Source organism: Cupressus sempervirens, chromosome 6 (assembly GCF_028749045.1).
Source record: "Cupressus sempervirens isolate cs-2001-9-10 chromosome 6, ASM2874904v1, whole genome shotgun sequence".
NCBI classification, from domain to species: domain Eukaryota; kingdom Viridiplantae; phylum Streptophyta; class Pinopsida; order Cupressales; family Cupressaceae; genus Cupressus; species Cupressus sempervirens.
The window spans coordinates 34,352,396-34,369,541 of NC_143123.1; positions in this window are offsets into that span (position 1 = coordinate 34,352,396).

Consider the following 17,146-nt stretch of genomic DNA (forward strand, 5'->3'; position numbering starts at 1 on the left):
ACATTGCATCTGACTTGAAAATTTGATAAATTGAAAAATAATAAAGTGATAGCATAGAACATTGCACCCGACTTGAAAATTTGATAAATTTGAGTGAAACATGAAGTTTTCCTTCTTGAAAGTTTAAAATATACAAAGGAATTGTTGGAAGAAGAGAGAATGACATATTAATCACGATGTAAGATGATAATGCCCGAGTTCTGTGAAAGGCATTACGTGTGCTTTGGTCCTAACCAAATTTTGTTGTGTAAAGTGATGGAAAGGATATTGAGCTTGGAGAGGAACCTCAAAGTATCTTGCATGTAGCTACCAAAGGATCCAGCTCAAAGTGAGAAACATTTTGTTACAAGGCTTCACACACAAAGGGAATTAGCTGTACTCACAGCAAATGAGGCTAACACCAAGGCCAAATTAATACAAATCTAGTCTACCATAACCCCTCACATGGAAGTTTTGCACAAAGAAATGGCCTATGTAGAGAATGTCTTAAAGAAAGATCCCAATCTTTCTACGTTGGAAGGCCTAGTACACCTTGCAGCATAGACAACCATCCAACTTAAAGCACTGGAAATTGCATCAGATAATTGGCATGCTGCTCTGAAAATCATTATGGAGGTAAATAAATCATTTTTGGCTAAGTATTCAATTCATTCATAGGATCCTTTGACATAAGTGTCAAAAAGGGGGAGATTTTATAAATTGGAGGAGATAATAAATGAGATCCAAAGTGGGAGCTACCCAATAGGGGGAGATATAATAATTTGGGGGAGCTAATAAAATTTTAAATTTTGAGGAGTGATAAGGAGATAAAGCCAAAAAGATACAAAAACTACAAGGGAAGATGTGAAAAAGGGGGAGTAACAACAAGATAGAAACAAAGTAGACATGGGAAAGAATAACAAGGCAAAGGTAAAGAGTATCAGAATAATTAGCATGAGGCAAATTCAGCTTAAGGAGTTTTGGATATAGGAATGCCACATCAGCTCAGGGGGAGTAACAAGTTTTTGAGGTATATAGTCTTCTACAAAATTTTGAACAAGTTTTTGAATTTTCGTACGTATGCTGATTATGATGTATATTGTACTCATAGAGATCATATTCATAATGCTTAGTTAAGTGTTTTTGACACTCATGTTAAAGGGGGAGATTGTTGGTCTTAGATTGGTTTTGACAATTGAGTGTCAACACACTTAAGAAATTTTTAAGTTGATGCCAAGCCAATATATGTGTCGAGCTAGAAATTCAATAGGTGTCGAGTTATTCAAGTTCTGAGCAAGTTTCAAGTGTCGAGTGAAAATTGATGTTGAGTCACTATAGGTGTTGAGTGAGATAGAGCTGCTATAGGAGCCGAGTGAGACAAAAATCCTATATGTGTCAAGCATCAAAAATTAATAAGTGTCGAGTAACATAGAATCAACATATGGGTTTGTGCCTTCACAAACTTAGATGTAAACCATTTCTGTGATGACTCAAGATGAATCTCAAAGGATCTAAACGATAAGATCAAATCTATTGCATTCCCTATGTAATAAGCATGCAGCCAATTAGAAGCATGCAACCAATAAGAAAAGTGTAAAGAATTGAGCAGGAAAAGATGGATAAATCTTGATCATAGATTCATACCTAACCCTAACTCTTCGAAGTCTTTATAAGGAGATCGAAACCCCGTAATTTAGTAGTGAGCGAGAATAAAAGAGTAAGAGGTCATGTGGGAATGCATGAGTGAATGATAGAAAAGTTTTAAGGGTTGAGAAGACTTAGAGGAAGAACAACAACATTGCAGAATCAGTTTGTTAAGAACAAAGTATCAACACTTTGAACAGAGATATATCAGATCAAGAAGGATTAGAATAGATTGAGTAGAACAAGGATCTGGAATCAACAATTGAAGATTGTAAGTCATCAGATCAACACATTCTACTATATTTTCTAACTATTGTATTAGGAGAATAAAAATCCTATGAAGATAGGTTGGCTTAACAACTATTTTGTAGAACCTTTAACAAGGTGACATTCCAAGTGAATGTTTGTAAATCGTTTAGACAAGTCACTTTTAATAGGGTGTAAAGCCTTTAACTGGACATGCCTTTCATAGGGTAGACCATTGATTGTCGTCAAACTTTGCAACCTTAATCAGTTACATATTGCTATAGTGATAATTTGTGGGTGTCATCCCTAACCCAGTTTTACCTTCTCATTTTGGAGGGTTTCTAGGTGACCAAAATCTTGTGTCATTTATTTTCATGCATGTCTTTATTTTCATGTTAATTAGATATGTTAGATGCATGTGATTGATCGTAGTTAAAAGTTTTAGAGGATAAAATGTGTTACTTTTGATTCATGCCCCCCCCCCCCAAGAAGTAAATCTTCGTACTTTTAAATTTCAACAAGGTTTCCACGTTAAATCTTTGTGTCAAATTTTTTCAAGCTATTTATTTTATGTGCTTGCAATTAAGTTAAAGTAATAAGTAAATCACAAATAAAATCTAAAGTTTTTATGTTAAGTATTTGCCAAGCATATTCAATATTTACCGAGCTACATCATTTTATGTATGTTTGTCGAGTAATAGTAGTGTTCAATTTTCAAGAGTTTTGTTTTGCATTGACATCTAAGAGATCTAGGATTTATGTTTGTGGTGATTGATTTACCCCTCCCCTCTCAATTAATCCTCTTCTAATTAGAGATTTTGGTGCTTGCAAAGAAAGTTTGAAGGACCTAAGCTAAAGATCAGGATGCCTTATAGAAGAGAAATTCTAAAGCTGAACCAAGACAATGTTGTAGCATGGCAAGGACTTATGAGATTACATCTAACAACTATCAATGATTCAAGTTGTAAGTGTCTTGATACTGAATACAAAACTCCTACTAGAATGTTGTTAGTTGAAGACATTTTTGAAAAGAAAAATCATAACATCATGATGATTGATATTGCATCTGCTCTTAGTTAAGCTGAATTTGATGAAGTAAAAGAATTCAAAAGTACTCATGCAATGTGGATAAAAAAAAAATACATCTATGGAGGAGATAATAATATAAGAAAGGCCAAAACATAAAGTCTCAGAGGAAAATTTGATTAGATGAAAATGAAAACATTGCAAAATATGTCAAAAGAATCAAAGCAAGTGCAAGCACAACCAAAGCATTTGGAGAAGACATTGATGAAAAAATAGTTGTAAAAAGGGTACTCAGAACTCTTCTTCCTATTTATGCAATTAGAGTGTCAACTATTCAAGAAATGAGATGCAATTCAATTTTTAAAAAAAACTTTGGATGCTCTAGTTGGAAGATTTACAACTTTTGAGTTGGATAACTATGATAACTATGTTCCTAGTTCCAAAAATATTGTGGATGCCTTTGAAGCCAAACTATCATTCAAGGACAAGAGCAAGAAATCAAAGGCCAATCAATTAGGAAGTGAAGAAGAAATAGAAGAAAGTTTTCATAGTGATCTTCAAATTATTGAAGCCCTACTTGCAAAGAAATATTCCAAGGGCAGAGGTAAGTACAAAGGCTAGATTCCTCTAATCTATTTTTGTTGTAGAGAAGTTGGTCATATTGCTACTGGGTATTCAAACAGAGAGAAAAAGGATGAAAATGAAAGTGAAAAGTACAAAGGCAAGAAGGAATTCAAGAACTATAGGGACAAAGGTAAGAAAACTTATTTTATGGCTAAAGATTATGATAACAGTGAAGATGAAATGGTATATATTGTTGTAAAAGATGAATATGATGATGAAGGAGATAATATGACACTTATCTCTCATGTTAGAGAAAATGATACATGGATTATTGATAGTGGCTGGTCACATCATATCACTAGAGACAAAACGATTGTTTGAACACATGGAATATTATGATGGTGGTAGTGTAAGATTTGGAAATAATGAAGCTTGTTGCATAAAAGGAAAAGAATGTATTTCTTTGATGAACTTGTATGTGATAATGCTAATTGGGTTGAAGGACTAAAGTATAACATAGTGAGTGTGAAACAGTTGAATAACATTAGATTCAAGGTAGAATTTATGAATGGGAAGGCCAAACTATTGGATAGAAAAGGAAATCTAGTTGGATTAGGCAAACAAACAAAAGGTAATCTATTTTATCTTCATCTCATTGATAGTTCATGTTTTATTGCTCAAGTAGAAGAAATTTGGTTATGACACAAAAGATTATGTCATTTGAACTTTGATAATCTGATTAAGATAAGTTAACATAAAAAGAGTAAGAGGTATTCCTAGCTTGAGGAAACCTGATATGGGTCTATGCAAAAATTGTTAAATTGGTAAGATGGGAAAGGCTAGTTTCAAAAGTAAGAACCATCATTCAGAAGAAGTCTTAGAGCTTGTGCATATAGAATTATGTGGACCTATTGGAATAGGGACTTATAGTGGAGAATTTTTTTAATTCTCTTTATTGACGATTATTATAGAATGATGACTATAATGTATCTAAAAGAAAAATTAAAGTCTTTTCAAAAATTCAAGTGGTATCTAGCAGGAGTAGAAAAAGAAATTAGAAATAAGTTAAGATTTTTGAGATAAGACAGAGGTGGTGAATTCATCTCCAAAAAACTCAATGAATTCTACATTGAAAAATGAATTAAAATACAAGTATCAGCCTTTGATACACCAGAGTAGAATGGTATAGCTGAAAGAAGAAATAGTTCCATCATCGATTGTGCAAGAACATTGATGATAGAAAAGAATGTTGCAATCAAATATTTGAAGTAAGCTATCACCATTGCAATTCATACCTTAAACATAGTACAACTGAAGAAAGACTCAAATCAAACTCTTTATGAACTATGGTATGGCTACAAACCTAATGTAAGTTATTTGGAAAATGTTATATCTTGAAAGAATCTAAAAAAGGAAAATTTGATGTCAAAGGTGATGAAGGCATATTCCTAGGATACTCCTATAGAAGTAAAGCATACAAATGTTTGAACTTGTCTACTCATAAAATCATAGAAAGTGCACATGTGAGAATTGACGAGTCTGCAAAAAAGAGTGAAGAAGAAAGCAACAAAGAGCCTAAGGATTACAAAATATTTTTTTACTATATACTAGATACCCTACCAAATCTATCTAAAAGAAAAGAGGCTTCACCTCCTAAGCCCCCGAAATCTGCAGCAACTATTGAGTTGTAGACAGTGCAACTTGAGTCATAGTCTGAAGGACCTAAGTCATAATCAGAGGCTATTGAACTAGAGAAAATTGAGTTTGATGGAGCCAAGTCATAGTCAATGGGACCTAAGCTTGATAATGAAGTTCATGATGGAATTAGTAAATCTAAAGAACCTATGTTAGCAAGATATGTCAGAAGGCATCATGCACTTGATCAAATGATTGGAGTCAAATTAGATGGAACAATGACAAGAAAATTAAAAGGTGCATGTTTACTTCCTAAATTTGAGCCTAAAAATGTTAAAGATTCTTTGGCTAATGGAAGTTGGATTTAAGCAATGAATGAAGAAATGGAACATATAAAGAAGAATAAAAATTGTACTCTCTTTCCTAGACCGAAGGATAAAAATGTAATTGGCACAATATGGGTATTTAGAAACAAATTAAATGAAGATGGAAATGTATCCAGAAACAAAGCAAGGTTGGTATGTAAAGGCTATTCTCAAAAAGAAGGTATTGATTATGGTGAAACTTTTTGTTTTGTCGCAAGATTAGAAGGTGTAAGAAATTTACTAGCATATGTAGCCCACACAAGATTTAAAGTTTATCAAATGGATACAAAATCTGCATTCTTGAATGAAATCTTTGATGAGGAAGTCTATATTGAACAACCAAAAGGTATTGTAGATCCTAGAAAAAAGGACATGGTCTAAAAATAACATAAGGTATTAAATGGTCTCAAGCAAGCTCCTAGAGCTTGGTATGAAAGACTTCATAACTACTAGGTATAGATTGATTTTCAAATAACTAATGATAATAGTAGCCTATACATCAAAGAAGGACTAGACAAAAGGATTGTGCTGGCAGAAATATTTGTTGATGATACTTTATTCATAGGAAATGATGACATGCAAGGTATTTTTAGAAGAAATGAGTAAAGAATTTTAGATGTCTATTTTTGGAGTGATAAAATTCTTTGTTGGATTCTAGATTCAGCAAAAGGAAGATGGTATCTACATTACTCAATCTAAAAATATCAAGAATGTACTAAAGAAATTTGGAATGGAAGACTCAAGACTACTTGGAACCCATATTTCTACTAGACATAAGATTTCAAAAAATGATGATTCCAAAGAGGTAGATCAGACCACAAATAGATCAATGATTGGAAAATTGTAGCATATAGTGCATACAAGGCTTGATATTGCACTAGCAGTCGATGTTGTGGAAAGATTCTCAACAAATCCCAAAGAAAATCACATGATGGTAGTTAAAAGAAGAATGAGATATCTAAAAGGTAATGAAGAATATGGTTTATGATACAAAATAGGAGGTAATTTAGACGTAAAAGTATTTATAGGTGCTAATTGGGAAAGAAGTATTGATGATAGAAAAAACACTAGTGGTGGAGCATTCTTTCTTGGTAAAAGACTAGTGTCTTGGACAAGAAAAAAATAAAATTGTATCTCTCATTCCACAATAGAGGCAAAATATGTGGTAGCAACAATCAATTACTCTAATATTGTTTGGTTCAAACAACTATTGATAGGTATGAAGATAGAGATCAAGGATCCAATAGTTATATACTATGATAACACTAGAGCAATCAATATATCAAAGAATCTAGTGATGCATACCAAGAAAAAGCACATTGCTATAAAATATCATTTCTTAAAAGACTTGGTACAAGATAAAGAAGTCAGATTGAAATATGTCAATAGAAAAGAAAAAAATTGCACACATATTCATCAAGCCATTACTTGATGATACATTTTTGTATCTAAGAAGTAAGCTAGGGGTCATTCCCCAATCTAGAGCTCATTAAATGAAATTTAGTGATGCATCAACCAGAGCATGTTGAAGATCAATCAGTTGATGTAGAATTGGGAAGGGCATATTGAAAATGAATTAGTGCTTGAGGTACATTGATATTCATTGCATCTTGTCTTTGGCATGAGATGTCAAACAGGGAGAAGTTTATTGTCATATCTCATAGAAATTGTTTTTTGAAAAGAGGGAGAAGTTTTCTATCATAGAAAGAATTGTCAAAGAGGGAGAATGAACCTAGCAGAAGATCTAAGCTTTCTGATAGAGGGAGAAACTAGAGAAAGAATTCACATTGATAGAGGGAGTTCTCATGGATTAGAATCAAAACAAAACTAAGAATATGTTCCTTACTTTGTTCCTACTCCAAAATCTCATTGTATCATGACATGTTGTGTTGCCATCAATGCCAAAGAGGGAGATTGTTGAACCAATTAATTAATTATGTATTTTATTTGATGTTACACAAAATATCATATCATTATTAGTCAATATATGTCAAGCTCACTTGGGCATTGAAGACAGTTTTCTATGGCTACCAAGCATTCCAAAGTGTGTTTAGTTTAGAAGGCAATGTCTATTGAGTTCACTTGGGCGTCAAAGGAAGGTTTAGTGTTAACCAAGATCACTCAATTAATGATGGAATGTTGGATGGAACTAGTGTTGACTGACCTCACTTGGTTACCAAAAGGAACTATGCAGATATGCAGTGTTGATCAAGTTCACTTGGTTAACATAGGAAAATTATTTATGAGTTAGTGTCTACCGAGCAGGGTCGGCTAACAAAGCTTTTTTATGTTTTGGCATATTGAGTTCAATTGATTTAATTATTGGTTCTAGCTAACTGAGAAGATGAATATTAGTTATTCTAAGTTCTATTTTAGCCGACTTGACAATATGAATGATATAAATGTAATGTCAAATTGAGGATTAGAAGTATGTGAATGCATGGAAGATTTTGAAGCCCTACTGATGCAAAGAGGAAGTGAATTAGAAGGATAAGTAGGATATCCTTGAGAAGCTAAAATGATATATTCAATCAAGAAGGATCAAGTATACAAGCCAAAACTAAGATCTGTAATCAACAATTGAGTCGTATCCAAATTAGGTCATGTCATTGTTACTCTTTAACCATTGTAGCGGTGATCTAAGTCTCTTAATATAGTTAGCTTAATAGCTATTTGTAAATCCTTTAACAAGGTGGTCATTCTATTGAATTTTCTAAGGTCACTCCTAATAGGGTGATTAAATCCTCTAACAAGGTCACACCTAATAGTGTCTTTTGTAACCTTTAACAGGGTTGTCTCCTAATAGGGTTCACTTCAGAAGAGTGAAAATTAGTAACTAGTTGCAATTGGAGATTTTTTCCCAAATTGGGTTTCCATGTTAAATCTTGGTGTCAAATGTGTTCATTCTATTTCTTTTATATTCTTGCAACTAAGTTAAAGTAATAAGTAAATCACAAATAAAATCTAAAGTTTTCATGTTAAGTATTTGCCGAGCATATTCAGTATATACCGAGTTACAAAATTTTATGTATGTTTGTCGAGTATCAACAATGTTCATTTTTCTAGAGTTTTAATTTGCTCTAACATCTAAGGGATCTAGGATTTATTTTTATGGTAAGTGATTCACCTCTCCCCTCTCAGTTACTCCTCTTATGTTTCCAATAGGTTTACCATCTTGGTTTTCCTCTAACTACCTGAGATGTGATAGAGTCACTTCTCAAATTACCCCAAGTGTTTGATGTAGGAGCATCTTGGGTGTAAGACTATTCTAATCTCATATGTGGAGGTTCATCTTAGACATATCAACATGCTAGATGAGTTTTCATGCCATGTCATATGTATTAGTGTAGTTATTATAGATTTTTGGTATGAATATTGACTAACCAAACTTCAGGCTCAGTAATGAAGGACTAAATTGCTCTAAAATGAGTTCAAACCTAAATTAAAGGATTCTTGTGCAATTGGAAATTGTAGAAATTTAGCCAATGATTCTAGATTGGGGTCATAATAGCCCAAAGTATCAAATGTTTATTAATTGTCATCTCCAAGAGTGAGCCATCTAAAAATAGAATATGTAAATCATCTTAATTCAATCTTATATAATAAAGTATAATAAATAATATAATATGAGGTTGGTTAGCCTCGAGTGTTAGGGATTAGTGTCTAGAACCTTTCCAATGTTGGAAGTCTATTGGAAAATAAAGATACTCAGAGGAGGAGGTGAATTAGGATACAACTTTTATCATTTAAAACAATTATTAAACTTATATCTTTCACCACTAACTCATATCTCAACTATATCATAAATCACATTAACATATACTGCAATGATGTATTAGATCTTATCTATTGATGACAACCATAAACATGAAAGTAAATGATCAATACATAACACAAAGATTTGGTAGCCCATAGGGTGACCGCAAGAAGTTTGGTCGCAATTCTGCGAAAGTCAGATCCGCAGAATTGTACTTCTCAAAAATGGGTACTCTATTTTTTTAAAATTAGGTACCCGTTTCTAAAATTACGTTTCGGGCACCCGAGCCAAATTTTAAAAGTTGGGTACCCGATATTCAAAACGGATCGGGTGCCCGAGCCGCTCAAGTATCAAGCACCCGCCTTTTTAAGAATCAGGTACCCAATTAATATAAGCACTTTTTTGGCATTTTTGAGGTCATTTTCATGACCTAAAAAATAGGAGCTTGATTAGAGATGCATAGGGGAGCCCGTTTTTCAGCCCTACCGACTACCCCCTTGCTACTAGTTTTTGATACATAGGTATTTTAATATGTTTTATACTATTTTACTTTATTTTTTTCAATTTTTAATTTAATATGTATGTTAATTTATTGTTTTTTCACTTTTAATATGTACGTAAAATTGTAAATTTACATTGTTAATTAACTTAAATGTTTAAATTTTTGTATTTGTTAATTAAAATATAGTTTCGTAAATGTTTATTTAAAAAATTATTATTTTAGATGTTTGAAATGTATTTAATTTATGTATTTATTACAATGTTGAATGATTAGACTAGATGTAAATTTATTGTTTAAACATGTAATTTTACAAATAAATATAACCTCGACCTAAAACCATATAACCTCAACCTTGTTTTAACTATAACCTCGACCTAAATTCATTGTTTAAACTATAATCTTGACCTAACCATATAAATAAAACCCTAAACATATATAAAATACTTAATCACATAACAGCCCGCCAAGGGATCCAAACAAAAAACTTATAGTATTTAAAATGATTTTACTTGAATTGTATTGTACTTTGTTTCATGGATCAAAAATGGATGATGTAAACTATTTTATAAATGTATAATTGCCAAGGTCTTAGCCTCTAGACTAGAAGATATCCTACCCAAGATCATTAATCCTACACAAAAGTGTTTTGTTAAGGATATTTATGCATATTGGAGAACTTGATAACCTAATGGAAGACTTTGGATTGAGAAACATTTCTAGGATAGAGTGTAGGAATGCTCAAGTAATTGATTATGAAAATGTCTACAAAAGGGTGGAATGGAGTTTCACTATGATGATGTTGCAAGCCCTCCATCCAATATTAAATGTCAAATGGTGTCCTCTCTTATGATTAGTGTCAAGGTTTTAGTAAAGAAATTAATGGGGTTAGATCATAATTTTTAGAACTCTCTAGATCAATTATGAAAGGGTGTCCTCTTGCATCCTCTTTATTTTTTATTGTTGAACATTGACTCATTACATTATCTCCTTAGAGATAACCAGTTGTCTCTAAAAGTTAGAGGATCTACTCTCCAAATAATTAATAAGTATCTAATGTACATAGTTTGTTGATAATATATTTGTATTCTTTTTAAGCTAGAAGAGTGCAACACGAGTCATTTAATGATCAAATTGGACCTCTTTTCTTTGTATTAGGTAGTAAGATTTATGTCTCTACATCTATCTTATTGGGGCTAAATATTGAGTCCCCTACCTTGTGTAGTAAATATGGTATTGGATGGAGATTTCATAATTAAGTGGTTAGGTACCTAGGGATTCCATTTGTAGTAAACCCTAACATATAAATGAAATGTGTCTTTATATCAACAAGAAAATCTTTGGAAAACTCAACAACTGGAACTCTAATTATCTCATTTTGGTTGGTAGAATTCAAGTATGTTAAAAGATTCTTTCCTTGAATATTGGGTGTAAGTTTGTCTTGTTCCTGCTCATTTTATTTAAATCAATTTGGTCCTCTATATAAATCTATTAGGACCATTTTTTGGATAGCCAAGGGATTACTTTGGCAATAAAATGGATAGCCAAATCTTCATCAGGTAATGAATTATGGATTATGATTAGAGTTAGGATTTTTATATGGTTAGGGATAGGGTTCACATGTAAATTAGTTCATTACCTGACATGATCTACACTTATAGTTTGCATTAAAAAGTGGATAATAGTTATGATTCAAACCACAACCATAAATATTTTTTAATCAAATCATAATTCTATCTCTAAGCTTTCATTAGATAATTGTAACCTTAACTCTCATCTTAGGACCATAATAAATATCCAATACAGGTAAATATAATTTTAACTAAAACCATAATCCTAGGTAAGTTCCCTAAAATTAAAGGATCACAATCATTATAATAATCTTAAGCTTAGCCATCATGAAAACTGTTAACATAACAAAATTGTAAACCATAACCTTGTCATAATCTTAACTTTGTTTCATCCTGAGACATGAACATGTATAATCCATAATGAGTTCATACTTAAAAATTTAGTATTTGATGTTTAATTTGACTTAAGTGTTTAACTTTATTTATTTAATTGATATGATTTTAATAAAGATATGCACATTTATATAGATCTAGTTGATAAATTTTAGATTTAAATTTTATTAAATAGTAATTTTGTCATGTATTATATTGTGATGTATTTTTGATGTGTTTTATGTTTTATGTTTTCTAAATATATATGTAGATTATATTTGATGGACCCACGACCACCCCCTCCCCCTCCCATACCCCCACCTGCACCACCTCCATCTCCACCTCCACCTCCACCTCCACCCACACCTTCACCACCCACCATGGATGAGCTCCACGAGACCATGAGGCATAACCTCAATGACCTCATGAGTGATATAGAGGCTATCTGACATGAGAGGCACCCCCCCCCCCCCCCCCCCCACCTACTACGGCTTGCAGATAGCATGCAAGGTGTGGTTGACTCCATTCATCATTTTGATTTGGACATTGATTCATTTAGATCATGGAGGGAAAGCATGCGTGCCTTCTACTCTGATGGCTTATCATACAAAGAAGTTTATAACCTGCATATAGGTAAAGGAAATTTTCAACATTATTTTGTAAACCCTAAAACGGGTGAACCAATTAGTTAGAAGAAGCCTCGCATTTCCATTAGGTGGTGTACACATCCACGCACAGCAGCACATTTTTGGGAGCAGTGGTGGATGGTATTTGACCATCCACCACATGCTAACCATGAGGTGCACATTTACTTCCTTAGGAATTTATGGGCTGAGTTTGAGTTGGGTTTGAAACCGAACTATTTTGATATGAAAGCATTTCAGGGGATTGGTAGAGGGATGCCTCAGGATAGGCCTGGGGCAAAGTTGAGTGATAGAACAAGAAACTGTAGGTGAGTTAAGCCCCTTGTACCTCTTCTTGCACCTATTGTGCTTGCTCCTCACCATCATCATGCAATTTCATCTGCTTTTATCCATTTGAGTGCCCTTTCAGGCAATTTAGTACAGCAGTGGATGCAGGCGATACATGCTCCTCCACTTGGACATGTTTGTACTAGCTGTGGAGGCATATGCACAGGCCCCCAGAGTGATCCTGGTGCAGCACACGATGGCCATTATGCTGAGGGTGCAGATTTTGATGATGATGTATATGCTGCCTGTGGTGATGGTAGTGACGAGATAGACATGTCATCATTTGTTGACCTAATGCAGCAGGGAGAGCCTAGAGAGAGTCAAGAGCAGTAGGTAAAATTTTAATTTCAATATAACTATAAAGTGCGCATAATTATTTACTTTCTACATAATTGTGTAATTGTATTAACTATATTAACTTGTACTTTTCAAATAATAGAGGATGGATGACACTGTTCCTCCTAGGAGGCAATATAGTCTTTTTTTGAGACCTATAGATGTTGGCGTCCCTTATATGGTATGCACTTTGAATTACACTATAAAAATGTACATTCAAATTTGAATTTAATAACATGTGCTCATATGTTCTTTTTATTTGATTTTGTAGGGATTGTCTGCATCTACACATACTGATGTTAGTACAAGTCCTACTCCAGTTACCACTGAGGTACAACCTCAAATACATGGGGTATGAACTTTTGACTGAAGACAAATTTTTATTATTATTTTTATGTATGTACATTATTATTAACTTATAATTTGAACAATTTTGACTCACATGTATATATATTTTATGTGTTTTGATTTTACGAACAGGAGCATGGATATCATACTGATCCATATAGGCCTCAGTATAGTCTATTTTTGACTCCATCTTATGATTATCGTACTAGCATACCTGTAGACACATCTGTGACATTGGCTACCACTCAGGTAAGATATATACATTATATATACATGTTTAATTTATAGTGTATAAAAAATGTAATGTACAAATTATGTACTTTGTAATTATTCATGTATATTTAATTTTGACTAAACATTTATGTATCCATAATTTTAGGACTACGTCACCACGAGTGTTGCTGAGAGCATAGGACTTAGCTAGATGGAGGTACCTACATCATCATTTGAGGTTAGTATTGTGATTTATGTACATAATGTATAGTTCATTATGCTCTAAAATCAAATTTAAAAAATGTATGTATTGTAAATTACAGGACCTCACCACTGCTGCATTTGGTAGTTTTGATAGTGCGCCTCCTCCCGTTACTGAGGGACACCCATCTCATGTGGTATAATTTATTTTATTATGTAGTGAATATTTAATTTATTTGCAAGCTAGATTTTGAGACCCATTTCAATTAAGGAAGTACATGATGAGACATGCCACATGTTACACAAGGTGATACATCTACCTCACAGGGTGTCTGACATGACAAGACGACTCATACTACCCACGATGATCCATCTGTGTCCTCTTTGCATGGAGAAAAGAGGACATTCAATGATATAGATTAGGTCTTGTTGGCACCTATAGATTGTGTTTTTATGATGTATATATATTATTTATGATGTATGTACACTTTGTGTTAGGATAGTTAAAACTGTATGTTAGACCATGTATTTTTTCACTTCATAGATCATGTTATGATGTATGTTAGACCATGTACTATTTTTTAACAATTTCTTATCATGCTTGTGTATGTAGTACATATATTACTATGTTTCACCATGTTTTAAGTATATTCAAACCATTTTCTTTATTCTGACATATTTTATTCATGAACATATGACACATTTTGTAAGTATATATGCAAGATGAACAATAATTTTAACATATGACACATTTTGTAAGTATATATGCAAGATGAACAATAATTTTAACTATCTATAGAGCATTATTGGATAAATATCACATCAAATTTATGCATTGAGATTCATACAAATAAAATTGACCTACTCGATTAAAAAATGTATTGATAACTTACCGACCAATTTATCATAAGTGATCTTATGTGTTGTTTGCTAATGTAAGACTCATTATCACCTAATAAGACCTATTATGTGGTAGTAAACATATGAATACCTATCATAACTTATAACAAACATAATGACTTATTAGGACTCCCATGTCCCCTTAAGACACACATATATGGATAACGTACCTAACAATGTACATCATAAGTGATCTTAATGTGTTGTTTGGTAATGAAAGATATAATCAATAAAATGAATACAATGAGTAATGATCTAACATATAATGAATACAATGAGTAATGATCTTTAAATTATCATGTGCAAGTGATTTGTTTTTAATATTACAATCAATAGTAATTTGAAACTTCAAACAAACATTAATTTAAACATGCTTGAATGTAAAAGTAATGGAACAAAATAGGAGGTCATTACTTAAATTGAAAATTAATTTATAATAATTTATCAAGTGCACATACCTTTAACTTTCAAATAGAAGTAAACTCTCATTTTTGAATTAGTTTGTACAACATATTTTACAATATATGTAAGACAATGTCAATGATATATTTATAGTTCACTGAACTCATTTAAAACATAAAATTGGTTGAACACATCTCTTCAAATGAGGTCCTATAAAATAAAAATGTAAAACAAAAACACACATGTTAATAAACACATAAATTAATATTCAAGGTCACTGAACTATGTAAATATATGTGTAATTTGTATGTACTTACTATGTGAAATTGCACAAGATGTTGATGTTCAATCCACTTTAATATTTAAATTTGCATAAATTTTAATTAAGACCTGAATAAGAGGTATATAAGTTCTCTAAATTGGTATTGACAACACAAACATACATGTAATTAAATTATATAAGTACATATATATAAAAATAATACAATAATGAAAAAACTTACATGTGTTTGATTTAAATGTAGTCATCCCACTCTACCATCTGCATCCTCTCTCTTTTGCAATGCATCTATGATTGTCTCATGCTCGTACATTGAAATTTTCCATAATACCTTATTGGTGGATCTCCCTTTGTATCTTTCTAATTTGATATTTGTTGCCACAACCAAATGAGAATAGTGTAAAATATTTTTTTCAGTTTTGTAGTCTTCAAATGCTGGAAAACCATTTCTTCTTGTTAGGTATCTATGTATCCAGGTGCCAGCTACAACAACAGACCCGATTGGATACTCAAAACCATCATCGTCTACTTGATGACATGTCATTTTTTTTTCTTAGGTTCCACACATCTAGCTAGCCAATACTCAATTTGTTCATTATTATCACTAGGTGCAATAATAGCATAAACATGTCCTAAAAGATAAGATAAAGTATAGAAACACTTTAATCACTCATCTACATATGCAAATTATATGAATTGAAGCATGAGATCACAAAAAATCCTAATTAAATTGTGCATACCAAGTTCTATGAGGTCTGAAATATGATCATAGTCTTCTGATGCAAAAGTAACATTCTGGCCTTCATTTACTATATCATCTTCAAATTGCATGTCAATAGGTGCTAATGATCTTTGTTTCCAATCTTCAACCCATTCTGTATTCTCACATTCTTTCCATTCACCTGCAAGACAAAATTGACAAAAACAAGCAAGCTCCCTAATCCATATATTCCAAGTATTAGAATCTGAACTCCTAAATGAATGCCATTTAGCTGAACCACTAATTGTATCACAATCATATCTTGAAGGGATATTATTTTCTTCAACTAGGTAGAAGAAACGTTTGATTATAGAGTTTTGACTTGATCCCGTGTATAAATATTTGTTACACCATTCAAAAATCTCATGTGCATTTTTGAATTTAGCTTTTTCCTCAAATTTTAATTTCTCTTTACTAAGGGCTCTCTTCACACATGCACCAGCACCATCATGTTCTCCTTTACCATGTCCGACCTCAAAAAAACTCCACACATGTTGGATGTTAGTTTTCTTATGTGTCCTACTCAACCAATAGAACATTCTAGCATTCTTGAATTGTCTAGTACAATTATCTGACAATATCCAATGTTGTGTCATTTGAATTTGTCTCTCTTTTAAATTATCATAAAAGACCTTGAAACAATATTGGAAAAACTCGGATGAATGGAGTTTATTATAACTTAAATAAAAATGGTACTCTCTCAATATTTTTTGATCCTCCTCTGTACTATCAGGTGCATGACTATAAACTATATGAACATAAATTGTTACTTGCGCTGAATTGTAATATTGTGGTTGTACCTCTTCTTGCAGTGCAAGCGTGTAGTTCTCTGCAAAGTCAACAACTGAAAGTATAGTACCATTTGGAAATGTATTCTTACATATGAAAATTTTTCCATCAAGCCATCTGGAATATTGAGATTGTTTAACATATTTTGGTATGATCCCACTCTTAAACTCATCCATAAATGCATGACAACTAACTTTATCTGTAACTAGATCACACCTTCTTCCAAACTTCCCATCCTTCAATGGATATTCAATAGTTTTGAATATTTTTACCTCAACTAATTCTTGT